Here is a 14,921-nt window from a genome sequence, read left to right as displayed (position 1 = left end):
GACGTGAGAGATGGACCCCGCCTGTGTTCTCTTCCGTTTGCGGTTTCTTGCCCTTCTGCTCCACCTCCCAGGGTGCTTGCTCCACTGGCTAATTTGTCCTCACCCTTCCTAACCCGGGACATCGGGAAGGAGGGGTTAGTGAGCTCTCCTTAACCCCTCTCTGTCCGCATAATCACCACACTCTCCGCAGAGAAGGTACTCTGAACCAGGAATGCAGGGACCTTAGGAATTTGCTTCCAAGATAGTTCCACCTCCAGGTGACCCACACCCATCCCCATTTTAGGGACCCTTCCACGAATTTTCCCACCTCCTAACTGCTCTGGTGACCTCATACTGTCATCCGCATACTCCATTTCCCTAGATATTTGCTTAAAATCTCTGAGACGCTACTCCCCGGAAGTAGTGTCTACTCCCTGGGAGTAGCTTATGTCTACTCTCTAGAAGAAAACCCCCAAGAGAAGTCGACCTACCATTCCTGGATTGTGTTCTGAAGACCTCTTAAGGAGGTCATTCATTCATGAAGAGGTGCTAGAGTCCTAACTCCAGAAGTCCAAGTCTTTACCTGGAGGTTTGAACCTCTAAAGCTGAGATTATAATTCTGAATGAGAATTATAAAATAGGACTGGGAATCTTACCACAGTCTCCTCAGGCACCAAACTGAAGACATCTTGTAATTTTTGTAGAAGTCAAGAAGACATCTTGACTCTTTGTAATGTCAGCCCTGGCAAGGACAGGGCATGGAAACCCCAGAAGGCATCTTTACATTCTCTATCCCCAAAGCAAACCTCTTGTAAAGGTTTTCAGTGCAGCTTCCCTTACAGCCTGTCACAGGTAACAGAATTCTCTTTTCCAAGGGGCAGGGGAGGATAATTCTGTGAAAACTTTTACTTTCCTGATCAAAGAGCTATATTTCTTTGAAAGCTATATTATATAGCTTTCTGAGCTTTGACAAGAGTTTACAGGAAAGGCAAATAGAAAATGAAAGGATTTGTAAAGTACCCATTTTAGGTGTGATTCCAAGTGGTAGAGGCAGGAGAGAGGGAAAGAGGCTGAGAAGATACTGGACGTGGAGGCTGGAATGGTTCAGGCTCAGTGCTTCGAAGAGAGGCGTGACGAGGAAAGTGGCTTCAAGGCTTAAAATATGAAGGTCACTGTTCCAAATTACCCTGGGACAAAAATCACAGAACAGCCCTTGCTGACTGGCAAATAAAGAAGGCCGTAAGGGCTGAATAAAGAATTCCAATTTTAGGAAGAAGCCAATGAGCAGGAATTTGCAACAAAATCAGCAAGTGGATATGATGTGGGGAACAGGAATTGCCAGAATCGGTGGGAATTTCATAAGAAATAGTAACCCCCCCCCCCATACTTTGTCTCCTAAGGCTACACTTGGCATCAGGTCTTCTTCTGTTTCCTGGCCCCACACAGCCAGCTGACCACCACACTCAGTAGCTTCCCACAGAGCCGCACATTGCCCAGGATGACCACCGGCAGGACCAAGATGTTGAGAAGGTACTGTTCATGCCGCGGCTGTTGGAAAGTGTGGGGCTTGAGGTGTGCTACACCCCATCTGGAGGCTGTGATAGATCCAACCCACCAACCCCTTGGGTGGGACAGGAGGGAGACGGGGTAGGAGTGTTCTGATGATGCTGGCAACCACTCCTGCTGATTTGTACCTGTTAGCAGAGACAGGGGTGGTGACAGCATTAGATGATAGGTTCTCACCAGCTTAGGCTAGACAGAGAAGGCTCGTTTTCAGGTAATTATAATCTGGCCCTGAAATTTACCAGCTGGGTGCCTATAAACAGTTTAATTTTATAGATTCTTGTATGCACAGAATCCAAATTAAGGCTGAAAGGTAAAGTTGTGCCTAAGTCAGTCCCTGTCTTCATGGAGTTCATGATCTACTAGACCAAAAGATACCCATATGGTTTCTAAGTGTGCTCATTGCTAACAAAGCACCACTGTTTATAATCCTTTCAGTGGACAGAGCTAGGAAATATATGGTTATAGATATAGATAGCAAGATCCCATATTTATTTCTCTACTTATAGATGCTGTACCTATGTCTATTACCTAGTTACAAAAAATCAATTTATAATTTATACTGATAATCTCAATTCAATACATCACAGGGGTTGTTCTAATCTTCCCCATTTCCACATTTGTAATTTTCTTTTCCAAAAGTAAGAAACAACATCAATACATTTACTCGTTTGCTCAGTCCTATCATGCATAGAAAGTGAGGTCAAATATACTAACCCACACAACTGTGAAAAACCTACTCAATAGACAAGTTTTATTTGCAGTTCTTGTTGTCTTTAGACTAGATATACATAGTTGACCCTTGAACAAATGGGTTTGAACTTCATGGGTCCGCTTATATGTGGATTTTTTTTCAATAAATACGGTACAGTACTGTAAAGATATTTTCACTTACGATTTTCTTGATAACATTTTCTTTTCTCTAGCTTATTTATGGTACATATTACATACCATATGGCTTTTTTATAATACATTTATTTATAATACATATAACTTATACATGTAGTGTATGTTATACATGTACTAGTAATACATATACACCTAATATATAATACATATGACATACAAAGTATATGTTAATCAACTCTTTATGCTATTAGTAAGGCTTTTGGTCAACAGTAGGATATTAGTAGTTAAGTTTTGGGGGAGTCCAAATACATGCAGATTTTTTACTATGTTAGGGATTATCACTCCTAACCCCATGCTGTTCAAGGGTCTATAGTACTAGCAAACCAAATTCAGCAGCATATAAAGTTGATTACACACCAATACCAAGCAAGAATTATCCTGGAATGCAAAGAGGGTTCAACATATGGAAATTGATCAGTGTAATATACCACATTAACAGAATGAAGGAAAAAACCCACGTGATCACTTTAATTGATGCAGAAAAAGCATTTGACAAAATTCAACACCCTTTCATGATAAAAACATTCAACGTAATAAAAGCCATTAATGAAAAACCCACAGCAAACAGTGTACTCAATGATGAAAGACAAAGCTTTCTCTAAGATCAGGAACAAAGCAAGGATGCTTGTTTTTACCACTCTATTCCACATAGTACTACAAGTTCTAGCCTGAGCAATTAAGCAAGGAAGAGAAATAAAAGGCACCCAAATTGGGAAGGAAGAAGTAAAATAATCTCTATTCACAGATGACATGATCTTACATGTAGAAAATTCTAAAGATTATACACACACACACACACACAAACCTGTTAGAACGAATAAATGAATTCAGCAATATAGCAAGAATACAAAGTAAGCCACAAAAATCAATTGCATTTCTATACTGACAGTAAACAATCTGAAAAGAAATCTACAAAACAATTCCATTTACAATAGCATCAAAAAAGAATAAAATACTTAGGAATTAACTTAGTCAAGGAGGTGAAAGACTTGTACAATCAAAACTGCAAAACACTGCTGAAAGAAATTAAAGAAGATACAAATGGAAACACATCCCATATTGGTGTGGAGCCATAATGCTGATCCTGCAGCTCCCTCCTTCAGCTTCTGTGAGTCCTGGGCCAAGTGTACGTGCAGCTCTGTGATAAAGGGGCCAGCTTCTCTTATAGGTCCCCCAGGGCATTGAAGTTGGCGGTATGAGAAACATACACAGGTTCTAGTCATCCTTACAAGTCCCAGGTCATCCTTGCTGGTTCCAGTTCATTCCTGTTCTCATCTCATCCACTTTATTTTTCCTTGCATCCAGTCTGGCTGACTTAAATCTCAATACTAGAAGCTCATATGGGCTGTTCCACCTGCTACCACAGCTATGTAAGTTCTAGCCCCAATGATAAATCTTTTTTTTCTACATAATTCATAGTGTTCTCTCTTCTCTGATCAAAGCCTGACCTAATATTCCTTTTCCCATTCTGTTTTACTAACCAAACCTCAATTTTATTTGGAATAAAACTTACAAACAAAAGGAAAGCCTCTACATTTTCCAACCTCTCTTGTAACTAGGAGCCATCATGTGACAGAGTTCTTATTAATGGAAGTTAAATGGGAGTCACTGAATAGTTAACAGCTTTCAAGGATGACATGCTCTATTAGGTTTCTATTTCCTGCTGTAACTAATTACCACAAACTTGGTGGCTTAACGCAACATGACTTTATTATCTTACCCTTTTGTAAGTTAGAAATCTGATGTTGGTTTTTTTTTTTTTTTTTAACATTTATTTATTTGACAGAGAGAGACACAGAGAGAGGGGGAACACAGCAGGGGGAGTGGAGAGGGAGAAGCAGGCTTCCCGCGGAGCAGGGAGCCCGATGTGGGGCTCGATCCCAGGATCCTGGGATCATGACCTGAGCCAAAGGCAGACGCTTAACCGACTGAGCCACCCAGGCGCCCTCTGATGTTGGTTCCTAATTCCTAAGTATTTTATTCTTTTTTGATGCTATTGTAAATGGAATTGTTTTGTAGATTTCTTTTCAGATTGTTTACTGTCAGTATAGAAATGCAATTGATTTTTGTGGCTTACTTTGTATTCTTGCTATATTGCTGAATTCATCTATTCATTCTAACATGTTGGTTTTATGGGCTAAAATCAAGGTGTTGGCATGGCTGTGCCTTTTGGGGACCCTAGGGATGGATTCATTTCCTTGCCTTTTCAGTTTCTAGAGGTCCACAGTCCTTGGTCATAGTTCCTCTTCTGTCTTCAAAGCCAGCTACATTGCATCTCTCTGGCCATTCTTCCATGGTCACATCTCTCTCTCTGCCTCTCCTCTCCTTCAGCTATAAAGGGCCTTTGTGACTGCATCGGGCCCGCCTGATAACCCACGGTAATCTCCTTATTTTAAGGTTTGCTGATTAGCAATCTGAATTCCATTTGCAATCTTAATCACCTTTGCCATGTAGCATAACATATTTACCTGTTCCAGGTATTAGGACACGGACATTTGCGGGGAGCCATTATTCTGCCTGTATCGCACAGAACTATTTTTACCTCCTTCTTCCTTGCCTAGAGCACATATATTCCGGCTCCAGCTACAGAAAGCACATAGCACCCATGAAGAAACCTTTTGACGGAAGCAACAGGCAAGAGTGGCTAGCCAGAAAGGAAAGAGGGGACTGGGGAACTGTGGACATTAGGGAACTGCCATTCTAGTCCCACATTTCCAACCTCCAGCCATCTTTCATGTGAGAAGGAAATAGACCCTTCATATGATTAAGCCACTATTTTTTGAACTTCTATGACTACTAGTCAATTTAATTTCTAGTGATACGTAACATATAGGAAGGTCCATTGCTATGAAATGAAAAGGGGATGGAATTCTTTTCCTGAATCAAATAGTCTTAGAAATCACCACATATCCTGCTGCTTGACTCACAAAAACATATTAAGGCTAAGTACAACTTTCATGGTCCCGTTTGACTTTCTCATAACCCTATTTTAGAAAGCAGGTGTCATGGAAAGATTTCATGAAAGTAGAAACTGTAGAACAACCTGTAGGTCCTATGTGTAGTCAGCAGAGATGGTGCTCCCCGCCGGAGAGGATACTGTACCTGCAGTGGAGTTCTAAGAGGGAAGATTGTGGGAGGGAGGATCTGCACATGTTTAGGGGGCCACTTTCTGGGACTTTGAAGAGAGCTCAAAAGAAGAGGCAATTTGGGTTTCTCTTACTCAGTTCTGGCTACTATATCAAAATACCATAAATCTGGTGGCCTATAAACAAAAGAAATTTGGGGCATCTGGGTGGCTCAGTTGGTTAAGCATCTGCCTTCAGCTCAGGTCATGATCCCAGGATCCTGGGATCAAGTCCTGCATCAGGCTCCCTGCTCAATGGGGAGTCTGCTTCTCCCTCTCCCTCTGCCCTCATCTCATGATCTCTCTCTCTCTCACACACACTCTCTCTCTCAAATAAATAAAGTCTTTAAATTTAAAAAAATTTAAAAAACAAAAGAAATTTATTTCTCACAGTTTTGGAGGCTGGGTAGTCTGAGATCAGTGTGCCAACATTGTTGGCTTTGGGTGAGGACTCTTCCTGGCTTGTAGACAGCTGACTTCTCATTTTATCCTCACATGATAGGAAGGGAACTAGGGACGCCTGGGTAGCTCAGTCGGTTAAGCGTCTGCCTTTGGCTCAGGTCACGATCCCCGCATCCTGGGATCGAGTCCTGCATCGGGTTCCTTGCTCAGAGGGGAGCCTGCTTCTTCCTCTGCTTCCCAATCCCCCTGCTTGTGCTCTCTCTCTCTCTTGCTCTCTCTCTGACAAATGAATAAATAAAATCTTTTAAAAAAATAAAATAAGAAAAGAAAGGGAACTAGCTAGTTCTCTGGCCTCTTCCTATAAGGGCACTAATATTCACGGGGGCTCTATCCTCATTACTTAATTGCCTCTCAAAGGCCCCACCCCCAAATACCATCATATTGGGGTATGGTTTTCAACATATGAAATTAGGGAAAACATTCAGTCCATTGCAGTCCCAGAAGCAGATGCTGAGACAAGGACTTGAGTACAAGTAGTTTATTTGGAAAATGCTTGGGAACACTGGTGTGGAAATGGGAAACTGATACAGAGAAGGGAAGTCAGTTAATAAAGGATGACTCAATAAGCCAGTTACCATACTTTAATTTCATAGAAAAACTGCAAAACAGTGCAAAAGACATGACTCAGAATTATCCCACAAGAGAGAAAAGGGAATTGGGCTATTTACATGCTAAATCTCAAGAACCATTGGTTGAGGGTTGCTCCCAAGGGTGTTAATTAACTGGAACTTCCAGACTGTCTTATACATGGGAAGCATAGCCTACCACAGTTCTGGGGAAAGGATCGCTCATGCTTATAATTGCATATACTGACCTCTGGCATTTGTAAAAGCATGCTGGAAAGTCCAGAGCATGAAGCAGGATTTGATAGCATCTACTACAGGAATGGAGGCAAGAGTGGGAGGAAGAGACTGAGAAAGTGGCTGAATCAGGAGACTGGAATCACTGGAGCATAGTGCCTAGGAGAGAATAGTGATGAGCTAGGGACAAAGTTTTAAATCTGAAAAGTGGGTCAAATTACACATGAGCAGAAACACAGCATAGTCCCAGCTATTCAGTAAGCCAAGAAGCCAAAGAGTTCTGGCAAGAAAATGTTATACAAAGAAGCATCCATGGGTGATATATGCAACTAATGAATCACTGAATACTACATCAGAAACTAATGATGTACTATACAGTGGCTAACTGAACAACAACAACAACAAAAAAAAATAGGTTGTGCTAATATAAACAAGAGGAGTTGATGTCAATTGGAGCCAGGGTAGTGGGAGACCAGCATGGTCTATGCTAGTGTGAGACATACCAAGAACCAGTGACTTCCCAACACACCCAGCCCTAGGATGAATCCATGTCACATCTGTTTCAGCTTCCTGGCCCCACACAGCCTGACCATGCCTAGCAGCTTCCTACACAGCCAAATGGTACACAAGGTGACCACTAGCAGGAACAAGAAGACATCAAGAAGGTACTGCTCATGCCACGGCTGCTGGAAGGCATGGGACTTGAGGTGTGCTGCACCCCCTGTCTGGAGGATCTGGTCTATCCAGCCCACCAGCTGCTGGGTGGGTGTCAGGGGGTGGGAGCACCTGATGATGCTGGTGACCACTGCTGCTGATTTGTACCTGTTGGCAGACACACACACACACACACAAGCACACACAATATACATATATATAAATATACATCTCTGTGTGTGTATATATATAGAGAGAGAGACAGTTTGGAGAAATGTCAAAAACCAAATGTTAAATATTCAGCTGACTCAGGCTAAAGTTAATTCTGATCACCATAGAATGATCTTCTGAAGAATTCCCAAGTAGGGCTTTTCTTGAAATTCTCATGTCCTAAATGAAATTAGGTGATTAAAAAATAAGTTTTAAATTAGCAGATCCTTTAGGTTATAAATTCTAGAACAATAAACAATTCTATAAAACTTGAATTATGATATAATAAAATCTCTATTACTCTTCCTTATTTTCTATATTTAAATTCTTATAAATTTTAAATGGAAGACACCTAAATTTTTGGTCTAATAAACTGTAAAAAAGGAGTTACAATTTACTGAAATGGAGATTTGATGAGCAGATTTAGGGGTGTTGGGAGCAGTCCAAAGTTGATATCTGGTCATGTTAAGTTTGAGATGCTTACCTGACAGCAAAGAAGAGATGTCAGGTAGGAAGGTAAAATGATATACTGCCATTAGCAGAAAGGTTTGGGCTGTAGTTATCCATTTGGGAATTAACATTAGTCTACAGAGAGGATTTCAAACCATAAGACTGGACAAGCATCCCAAGAGTGAAGTGCAGATTAGAAATTAGATGAGATCCAAACACCAGACCTTGATCTGGAACCCGAGCACATCTGGAGGTGTAGTGTTGAAGAGGCATCAGCCATAGAGATTGAAAAGGAGCAGCCAGTGAGGGGTGAGAACTAAGAGTGTGGTGTCTGGGACCATGTGAAGGAATGTTTAAGGTGGGGCAGTCATCAGTTGACATAAATGATGCTGGTAGGATAGGTAAGGTAAGAACTGAGAAGTGGGCATGGGCTTTGGCAGCATAGATGCTACTGGTGACCTGCGTGAGAGCAGTTTTGTGGAGTGATTAGGAAAATACAATCAGGCTGTCAGGCTTGTTGGGGGCCCATGTCAGGCCTATGGTCATGAATTTAAGTTGCAACTGGTCAGGGTGGTTGTGAGTTTCCTCTTTCTGGGGAGGCAGGCTCATAGTAGTAAAGAGGACCACAGGAAAGTGATAGTCAAGGCATCTCAGAGGAAGAAAGCCCATTGCTTCTGAACTGCCCAGATGTGTCTTCAAACCAGAGAGTCACCCTGATACACAAATGACTGAATCCAAATATCTTGATTCTCAATGCAGTCTGCACCATTTAATTTATTTATTTGCAAATATTAACTGCCTGCCGGGAAGGGAGCTAGATGCTAAAAGTGTCCTAGGGAATGCTGGTACTGCCTTTCATTAGGTGTCATGCTGAACATCATCCAAGAATTACTTCAGGTATGGAATGATTCCTCCACAAGCAGCAGTTCTTGGCCTTTCTGGGTATTAGATCCCATTAACAATCTGATGAACATCATAAAAACACACTCTAGGAAATGTATATATGCAAACACATACCATTCACAATTTTACATTTCTAGGGGTTCATGAGGCCTAGGAGCCTAACTACGTTGCTTGGGCCAAGAACCCCTGATATAGAGGACTAATATTTAGTTACTCTTTACTTGTTCAACAATTACTTATGCAGTGCCTACTGTGTGCAAAGCAGTGAGAGAGTCCATGATAAATGAGAAAGATATGACCCTACTCTCATGAAGCTTACATTCTAGTTGGAGGAAAGAGTCAATAAACTAATAAACAGAACAGTTACAAAGTATGACACATTTTGTGAAGGAAATTATATGGACTAACTGGCATTGATCAGAGAAGGCCTCTCTGAAGAGGTGACATTGGAGCTAAATGGAAAGAATGTTCCAGAACAGCTAAGGGCAAAGACCTCTAGAGGAAAGAATGATGTGTTTGAAGAAGTAAAAGGACACCAGGGTACCTGGCTAGAATTGTACATTAAACATCTCAAGAGAAACAAAAACTCTAAAAAGAGAAACTTTTGGGGCACCTGGGTGGCTCAGTTGGTTGAGCGACTGCCTTCGGCTCAGGTCATGATCCTGGAGTCCCGGGACCAAGTCCCACGTCAGGCTCCCTGCTCAGCGGGGAGTCTGCTTCTCTCTCTGACCCTCCCCCCCTCACGCTCTATCTCATTCTCTCTCTCAAATAAATAAATAAAATCTTTAAAAAAAAAAAAAAAAGAGAGAAACTTTTGTAAGTTACTTCTAAATACAGAAAGTTCTTCTTTCATCTGCCTTCAATTTGCCTTATTGAAATATAAGACTCATTTCTTTAACTTGGTATTCAGTAAAAATAGGTCAGCTGGTATCTTAGCTTAGCTGAGTTTTAGCTTATATGGGGTAAAAAAAAAAAAAAAAAAAAAACTTCCAGCCATTTCCCCTAGTGCTACCCTAAGGACTACATACATTTCTCTTGTCTCCCATGACTTGTTTCATCTTTAGAGCTAGGGTCTCCCCCTTGAGCTGCTCTATCAGAATGGAGACACCTAGGTCTTTGGCTTCTACTTGGAGTAGGTCTCCAGGCTGGTCTGTGAAGAGAAGAATCCCCACCATGGGCACACCATGGTTGATACATTCCATCACACTTTTCTACCCTCCATGAGTGACAAATAGGTGGAGGCTGGGGTGAGCTTGGAAAAAGAAGAAAGACAGAAAGGTGATGCTGGAGAAAGAATTTGGGGAATCTGGAAAAGCAGCAATGTTAGGGAAACACGCAGGGGTTTCTAGAGGTATTTGGGAACAATTTAAAGAGTCCATTACCTGGAAGACACTCTATAAGCACCCTCAGAAACATGGGTCTAACACCTGAACTAGAGTCCAGCTAAAGCTAAGAATGCAGAGAGAGCACTAAATTCAGCATATACCACCGTTCATCCATTTATTCCTTCATTGTCTCTCTACATCATTTTAAAGCTGGGATTATGCCTTATACCTTAACACTGCCTGTCCCTGTCATACTGCTTCTTTCTTATTTGGAGTAAAATAAAATGTTGACGAGGAAGAGTTTATCTAGCTCAAGGACTTAGAAACTGTTAAAGTGCTTTTGGAAAATGCAATTTGTGGTCTCTACCACAGGCTACTGAAATATATTTGCAGGGACAGAATCAAAAACTTGTATCTCCAATTCACTGAGTGATTCTGATCCAGTCTGCAGCTATACACATGAAGCGTCCCCAGAATGCAGCACTGGACAGAGAGAAACCTCCTTGAAGATGTGGTAAGACATCTCAGACAGGACAATGAGGAAAATTCTCACATTAGAAAGACACCATGGCACCCAGGTCTCTCACACTCCTCGTGAGAAGGAACTGGGTACTTCCTTCCTGCTCTGCATAGTTATGTCTCAGAACATTTGTAGGCACTTCTTGGAAGGTGTTTGATCCTGATCACCTACCAATTACAAGAGGCCACAGTAACCCCACTTGAATATCACTAGCAGCTACAGATAACCGGTCTGGGTTACAGATGGATGAAGTGACCCCAAAGTGCCAATCTCTTCTGGTGCTTTGACTTTTGCTAACAGATGCTTTCCTTTTCAAGGACGGTGGAGTGCCCAGGTAGGGGTGACAGCAGCAATAAACCCTAAAGAAAAAGTAACTGGAGAGAGAGAAGGGCAGAACAGCTGCAGCCTATAGAAGGAGGAAGTCCTTACCCATGAGGTCATTCTGAGGAAGCCAGTCCACAATTTTCACATTGGCTGCCAATTTGAAATCTTTGGGCCAATGAGAAGGCTTACACTTCCACATCACCCCCCTCCCGCCCCTCCCCCCCCAGAGAAGGTGGGCAAAGGCAGCCTGCATCTCCTTTAGGACTTCCTCAACCTGTTGGGTATAAACCATGGAGCCCAGTGTCACAAGAACAAAACCTATATCTGCAACTTGGCAGTAAAGTTCTCAAATTCCTGAGAGAACAGAAAAAAAAGAGTCATACCATTCACGGAGCACACATCTGAACTCTCTGTGTTTCCCTTGTTTAGGATAAATCGAAACCTTTCTTTTCCACAGGCTAACGTGCTGGATGGCCTGGAAGAAAGAGATTTTTCTAAGCCTTGATTTATCCTTTTTCTCCAGGATCACAGGAATGCTGTATCCTTTCCCTGCAGGCTTTATAACTTGATGAACTAAATTTCAATTTCCTCTCTTGTGGGTCAGGAGGAAAGACAGGGAGAGTTTTTGATAGTATCCTCCAAGGACTATGTGAACACCTTCCCTCATCCTGCACTATGGGCTTCCCCCAGAGGAGACTGGGAGATAAGCAGGATTCCCAAATGGTCAGGAGCTGGATCTCATCTACCCCTGCTATGGAGGCAACAAAAATACATAGTGCTGGAAGATGGTCAGAGAGATACCTGTGTCCAAATGATACAATACGATCTCAAATTCTCAGTTTTCTGAAGGTTTCCGGTGACCTATGTGGGCTTTGCCACAAGGCAAGCTAAATTCATGGGTATTTTTGTCCTTCCCAACCTCCACTCTCTCCATATGATGTTCTACGGGTACACTTTTGAGAAGGCCTGTAATCTCTGCTCTCTCCTTTTTCTGGGCTTCCAGAGTCAACCACTACTCATGTGCTTCAGCTCATTCTTTTCCCCATGGTAGTGGCTGCTATAGGATAAGGGAGGACCTAATGAAAAAGATGATGATCAATCTCTCAAGAATGCATAGAAGACTATAAGCCAGACTGAAATGTAGAGCATCAAAAATAAAGTAGGTGGATCTTGGCCAGTTAACACTAGCCAAGGGGCATGTGTCTGGTTTTTCAGTCCTTGTTAACTGAGATGTAACAATAATAATAATAAAGACCCACTTAGTCATGCCCAGCATGTGTCAGACACTGCAATGGAACTCTTAAAAACATATATCCAATCCTCTCAACAATCCTGAGTGCTAAGATTATCCCTCTTTCACACCCCCACAAACTGAGGCGTAGACACAGGCACTTGTTGGAGAGAATATATCAAATGAATGGCAGAACCAGGATTCAATTCAGATTGTGTCTGACTCTGAAGTCCAAGTTTTTTCTACTACACATCAAAATGGACTAACATTTGGAGAGAATGATGATTTTCATATATTTCTCTTAGAATACTCATGGATGGACTCATAGTGAAAATATATTTTAATTTGCTGGCTCACTTTGGGATTTAGCACAAACTGTGGAGGAAAAGAGTAAAAAATAGTGGTTGCCTCACAGTCAGTCTTACAGATTCAAGTATTTAGTCTGTATAAATGCAGTTTGGGTGTTGTTGAAAATGCAAATTACCAGGATTCAAACCTAGAGATTCTGATTCAGTAGGTCTAGGGTGGGGCCTAGAATCTACATTTTTTTATAAGTATCTCAAGTGAACCTGACAAAGGTGAGCTAAGAACGACACTTTGATGAAGACTAATGCAAAGCATGACCTGCATAATCCTGAAGCATCAGTGCGGAAGGGTACAGCTCACTGGAGCTATCTACATATCCTGGGGCTGGGTTGGGAAAGGCTCTGACAAAGCAGCATATATAACTGATAAGATACCCATAGTAGAGCACCAATTGTTTCAGAGCTCCCAGCTCCCATATATCTCCTCGTTTCTCTGAAAAATGAAATATCTGGTTGTCAGATATGTGAAGTGAGCATTATTTGGATAAACACAATTTACCAAAACTGGCACTAGAAAAATTAGAAATTTTAAATAGCTTAATTTAAGTTTCAAAATTTTTTTACAAAAATTGAATTCAGAATTGAAACCTCTAGAAACATAACCTCATAAAATACAAGAAGAGAGTACAATTCCAATGGAGTTTTATGAGGCCAGCTTATCCTTTAAAATATTTTTAAATGGAATCCAGCAATATATAGAAACCAGTACATCATGACCAATTCTTTTATCCGAGGATGCAAGGTTAATTTAACAGTCAAAAATTAATCATTATAATTCACCACAATAAAAGAGTAAAAAGGAAGTATCATATGATCTCCTCAATAGATGCATAATAAATCTTTAACAAAATTCAATATCCTTTTATTATAAAAACTCTCAACGTGGCTAAGAATAGAAAGTAATTTCTTCAGTGTGATAAAAGGCATATGTTGAAAAAAATTCTTGATCTATAATCATACTTAATGGTAAAATATTGAACTCTTTCCGCCTAAGACAGGAACAAAGCAGAGAGGTCTACTCTCACCACTTTTATTCAACATCACGGTATAAACTCTAGCTAGAACAATAAAACAAAAAAAAAATAAGTAAAAGAAATAATGATTGGAAAGGAAAAAGAAAATGTTGTTAGTTGTATGAGACACCATTGTCTATATAGAAAACCCTATGCATCAGGCTCTGCACTCAGCACAGTCTGCTTGAGATTCCTGCTCCCTCCCTCTCTCTCTGTCTCTCGCTGCCCCTCCCCCTGCTCGTTTTCTCTCTCTCTCTCTCTCTCAAATAAGTAAATAATATTTTTTTCTTAAAAAAAAAGTAATATTTTTTTTCTTAAAAAAAAAAACTACCTAGATTTAACCTTTGTCTGAGCAATTGCTATCTGTGCACTAAAGACACATCATGAGGGTGATTCCTCACGTCCAAATGAGGCATAAAGGTTTTACTTACCTGAGTATTGGTTCAACAGGTTTGACCATTAAGCCTGCAATATAAACAGTGTTGGGAAGCAGGGGCCGGGCAAAATAAAGGCATAGTCAGAATTAACAAACCATAGTTCTGCTTTCAGTTAAAGATAAAATAGCTCTGGCCTAGGGCGTTCTGGGAAATGTTCCCTGATAGAGTCATCAAACAGCATGAATATACCATTCTCTCAAAGTCTAAAAGAAGAACATCAGAGAGTTCGTCACTCGGCCCCAGAAATCCATGTGATCTGTCAGGGAGAGTAGAATGCTGGAACCTAAGACACAGGCTCAGGCAGCCCAAAATCATAATTCTAAATGTGTTGGTAAGGATGGTTACAAATGGCCTTCCAAGTTTTTCAACAACCAGGAAAGTGCAGTGATCTATAGCATCAACCACCACTAGGTTGAAACTCTCATTAAGGAGCCCATCATATCTGTCCTTCCTAACAAATGACCACACTGAGTTGCATGTAGAGCTTCATGACCTTTAAAATGTTTTAAATGAAATCCTGCAAAAAAGAAAGAAAAAGAAGAAAGAAAGGAAGGAAGGAAGGGAGAAAGGAAGGAAGGAAGGAAGGAAGAAAGGAAGAAAGGAAGAAAGAAAGAAAGAAAGAAAGAAAGAAAGAAAGAAAGAAAGAAAGAAA

General features: G+C 41.1%; 1 pseudogene; it reads right to left on the bottom strand.

Annotated features, from left to right (window-relative positions):
• Nucleotides 1–7,388: 7,388 nt before the first annotated feature.
• Nucleotides 7,389–14,921, bottom strand: part of LOC110585043 — a 27,171-nt pseudogene continuing 19,638 nt past the window's right edge.

This window comes from Neomonachus schauinslandi, chromosome 7, assembly GCF_002201575.2.
Source record: "Neomonachus schauinslandi chromosome 7, ASM220157v2, whole genome shotgun sequence".
NCBI lineage: Eukaryota > Metazoa > Chordata > Mammalia > Carnivora > Phocidae > Neomonachus > Neomonachus schauinslandi.
The sequence above is the reverse complement of the archived record's forward strand: the minus strand, read 5'-3'. Positions and strand labels throughout refer to the sequence as shown.